Source organism: Microtus ochrogaster, unplaced genomic scaffold, assembly GCF_000317375.1.
Source record: "Microtus ochrogaster isolate Prairie Vole_2 unplaced genomic scaffold, MicOch1.0 UNK144, whole genome shotgun sequence".
Lineage (NCBI taxonomy): Eukaryota > Metazoa > Chordata > Mammalia > Rodentia > Cricetidae > Microtus > Microtus ochrogaster.
In genome coordinates this window covers 422,992-428,086 of record NW_004949242.1, presented here as the reverse complement: position 1 = coordinate 428,086, position 5,095 = coordinate 422,992, and positions in this window count along the sequence as shown.

Genomic DNA, 5,095 nt, shown 5'->3' with positions numbered 1-5,095 from the left:
CCCGCTCAGGCGCTCCTGCTCAGCCTCATCGTCCACCATCTTCGCAGCCGCTCCGTCGCGTACCCCCTGGTTTATTTTTTTTAGTAGATTCCATGATTCTAATTCTTTGAGGAATCTATGACAAAATCATGAGTGGGAAGGCTGAGATATTAGCTGTGTGGTAGACAATTTTCCATAATGTACATGACTCATGGATTGAATACTATATCATAAATTAAATTAACGTTAAAATCTGCATTCAATTTAATGGCTCTAGTGTTCCTAATGATGTTAGCCATAAATTGATTAAGAAAAATAGGAACAAATGAATTACTGCTTCTCATGGAATGGCAAGACAGATAATCAGGTTAAAGTGATTGTTGCTAAGCTTAGTGATTGGTGTATGATTCCTCTGACATTGTGGGTGGTAAGAACTGAGTCCTAAATATTGTGCACTTACACATAGACTTCACACACACACACACACACACACACACACACACACAAAGAGGGAGAGATTTCATATGTATACATAAAATAAAATAATACAAAATTAAAAATTCTGTTTTTCTAGAAATAAGTAGCCAAAACATGAACATTTTAACATAATCATACAATATTTCATGTTTGCTATTTTAATTTCTTTTTAATAATAGGTTTATTTTTGTGTTTATTTATGTGCATATGTGTTTTGGGACATATATGTTCTCACTCACAGAGCATAGGATATGTGTCAGATCCCCTAGAATTGGAGTTCCAGTGCTTCTGATCTTCCTGTCATGGGTGCTGGGAACTAAACCTGAGTCTGCTAGAGGAGCGGCAAGTGCTGTTAAACACTGAGTTATCTCTTACCTTCTTTCCTTTTGAGATAGCCACATCTATTCAAGACTGGCCTTGAGCTCACTATGTAGCCAAGTCCAGCCTTGAACTCAAGATCCTTCTGCTGAGTGCAAGGAACACAGACATCCATCAACATATTCAACCATACAGGATTAAAATAATTTCATACATTATGTAATATTCAGGACTGAGAAAGTTTTGAATAAAAGTAATGAAATAAACCAAACCGAAATATCCAAGACAGAGTTTAAATAGAAAGGAAATAGATTTATGTTCCCTTTCATGACCACAGTATTCATTACTTTCCTTTAGCACTTCCTCTTCCCTTGATAGCTAAACTTTCCATTATCCTTTCTACATGTTAAACTGTACCCACATATACATTTGTTTGCATGTGCACATATTCCTACTTGTATGTAATGCATTTTGTCATATTGACCTCTGTCACACCCATGACATCCCCCTTTCACGTTCTCTGGACCCTTTACTAATGTTTCCCTCTCTTGCTTTCATATCTTACTGAAGATAAGTCAGTGATTTTATTTATGGCTACTTGCATGTGCATGGATGTGGGTTTATATATTGGATGTACCAGGACACACACACACACACACACACACACACACACACACACACACACACGTCCTTAGTATCTTAGGACTTGACATATTGCCATACTGAGAACAGGAGAACATTTGATTAGGTTTCACCATACATCAGTGTGGGACTTGCACACTATTTCTATTGCTGCTAACTGGAAATGGTTGATCAGATAGAGGTTGGACAATTCTTTAACCCTTTAACAAAAATAATGGTAGTGACATAAGAGAATAAAGTGATTTGACTGAAACTTTACACAATTTACAAAAAATCAAAACACTACATTGTAGACAATAAATATACATATTGTTAAATCATTTTAAAAACCAAATATATTTAAACTGAAAAAGCAAATAGGATATTATTTTCTAAGAATTCCACAAGACTGCAAATGAGAGATATTCCCAAATTGAAACTCAGAAATTTCATACAATGAAATGCTAAAAAGATGAGAAATTTTCATAAAGTAAATAAATGAAGCATTAACATGATTCATTCTGATTTATTGTGATCATTTTTCAAACTTCTTTTATAACATGAGCAACATAAGACAAATAGATTTTGTTTTATATAGAACTCAAATTATAGATATAGAATTATTAATATATCTTGATAATATGCAAATACCTTAAAAGCAGTAGACTACTGGAAGATAATCAGGAAAGTGCATTGTTTCATGTTCTGCAGGCAAAACAGACCTGTGAGACCCTGGTGTCAGTGAGGATGAGCACATAGGGGCTGAATGCTGGGAAACAAGATAACAGCAGGACAGAGCTCTTCACTACCCACTGGCCATGTTTTTCAGCATGAATCATCCAAAGGGTCAAACTAAGATAGACAGAATAGAAGGCTGTAAAGAAACACACCTGGATCAGAATTCTACATGTGGCTCTGTCTTCATGGGAAACACTAGAGGAGAAGCTGTATGTGTGAATGTGCTGGACTCTTTGCTTGTGTCGTTGAAGCACAACTATCGCCAATATGCTAGCCCAGGACATGAAAATCAAACTTATCACATCAGGGGAAAAGTATAAAAGATTACATAGGAAGACACATCCAGCAGGTATTGTCCAGGAGCAAAAACCACCGTTGCTTTCTACACTGGCATTTCTCTCATTCAATGGACCATTCACTAGAAATGGAAGAAATAAATTCATGAGGAGATGTAGGAACCAGTTCAAGAGACAGCAGTAGCCAATGAACTCTTTGGATTGCATTTTGAGTGCAATCCACCTACACATTCTGGGTTTGAGCTTTGTGGCCTGGAAGCCATTGAAGAGACTGACAGTGCTGACTGATGCCCCACTGCCAACTCTATACCAGTAGAAGACAAGTTTGCAATTTGTATCACTCAGGAAATATTTCCATCCCAATGCTATCAATGTCTGTGGTATACTCTTAGACAACAAAACTATTAAGTTGGCCAAAAGTAGTTGACTGAGAACCAAATCTATAGGTCTTATGTGATTTCCAGTGAGCAGAGGGAAGATGTACAGAAGGAAGAGGGAAGAATTTCCCATGATCCCCATGACAGTCTGTATGAGGAAAATAAACGCCATATTCAAATTTGCAGAGTACATTTTGTCATGCTCAAGAGGATACTGATTTTAACAGAGTCAGAAGAATGAAGGAGTTAAGCAAATTAGAATTGCTGCATGACACTCATGCTTCTCTCAGTATTTATATACTTTTTGTGTTCTCACTTTAAATAGCCGTGGAATATTTACTGTGCAAGGCTCAACTCAATGAAGACTGGTATTTTTGGTTCCCTCAGAACCTATTAGGTCTACTCAGTTCAGAGTACTGTGGTCCACAGTTGAAGGAATACCTAGGGGAGAAGGAAGCTGTTGCAAAGAGGGCCTGCTTGTTTATCCTGGCCACCTGGTTAGCTTAGCCCTGAAATAACACAGAAACTGTATTAATTAAATCACTGCTTGGCCCATTACCTCTAGTTTCTTATTTAATTCCTACATCTTAATTGAACCCATTTCTATTAATCTGTGTATCCCCACATAGCTGTGGATTACCAGCAAATATTTAACACATATATCCCCGGTGGCAGACCCATGGCATTTCCCTCACTCTGCTTTCTTCCTCCCAGAGTTCAGTTCTGTCTTCTCCACCTACCTAAGTTCTGGTCTATCAGGCCAAGGATGTTTGTTTATTCATTAACCAATGCAAACAACACACAGAGGGCACTCCCACACAGGAAGATTTTTGTACTGATGCAAACTCATACTTAGAAGATAAGCTACAGGGCAATGAAAATACAGGAACTGTGCAACAAATATATCCTTCTTGAATTAAAGTTTGAACTTGTAAATATAAGAACAAGGTTATACTGTGTGGAAGAGTAGAAAATATGCTTTACAATGTGATTGATGTATGAAATAAATGTATTAAATATTTTTACAGTTGCCTAGAATATTATGTGATACCATCACATGAAAATGAACAACTTTAAAATGTAAGTGAAAAATAGTTTAATCAGCTCTTACATACTCAATGTATATAAACTTACCAAAAGTAATTCAGATAATTCAAGACCCACAGGTATGCATAAAGCAAAAATTTGTAATGAGAAACAGAAAACCATTGCCCTCAGTCATACTTGCAATTTCAGCAGCTAGGAATTTGTAGAATACCATTCACGATTTGTAAATAAAAGTTTGAGAATAATCCAAAGGAAAATGTAAGAATATGAGCCCACTAGCTCAAGGAATACCAAATATTCTTCATGAATATAATTTCAAATATAATATTTAAGGAAATATCTGCTATTTATTTTCAGTGAATTAGAATAGAGAGTATTGACAACTGTATATTTTTCTCTCTAAAAATGATGTTAATAGGAAGGTCAAAATGGTGAAACTTGTTCAAAATGTCCTTAAAACTTTTCCTTAATTAATGAATTTCAAAAGCTGAAGATCATGTAATCAAAAGAGGAAGGTCACCCCACAAGAACTGGTATAGCTATCAAAGCCCTCATATACATATTCACGTTCTTCTGTTGTTACCAAGAGAGTTCAGGCAGTGTGATGTGCCTCTTGTCACGTGGAAGAGTCATACAGCATTGAAAAGATTTGTTAAGCATTATTGAGGAATTGAAGTCAAAGGACATAACCAGGGCACAGAAGAAAATGATAGGAAGGGAAAGAGTAGCTTGGATGGGGAGGCAGACGCTGAAATGAAGATGAGTGAAACAGCTGGCTCAGGAGAGGAATTTTGAAGTTTGCTATAACTCTGGTTCTGGAAGACAAACCTGGAGTAATAAAGTTGTACCAATAACTCAGGGCAGAAATTCACAGTGCATAAGGGTCAAGATTCTGCTGATCTCAGGAATCTATGGAGGTAGAAGGGATAAGAGACATCAGTGCCATAGGCCTCACACAAAGATGGGAATCTCCTCACCCAGTGGCGTCTTTTGTTGAAATAGTGTTTTTATTTTCTGAAAAATATCTAGAAGAGCTAGAGTAACATGATAGTAGAAAGAAAATAAAACCAAACTTACCAAACTGGGCCACAAACTAACACAAAAGATTAATTCTAGCACTTACTTATTAAAATACCCATTGGATTCTGACTTTCTTCCAACAACACTTCCACCAAATAACCTGTGTTTTTTATGAAAGTCTTTTTCTTCTTTTACATGCAGAAAACAATGAGCTTTCTTGAC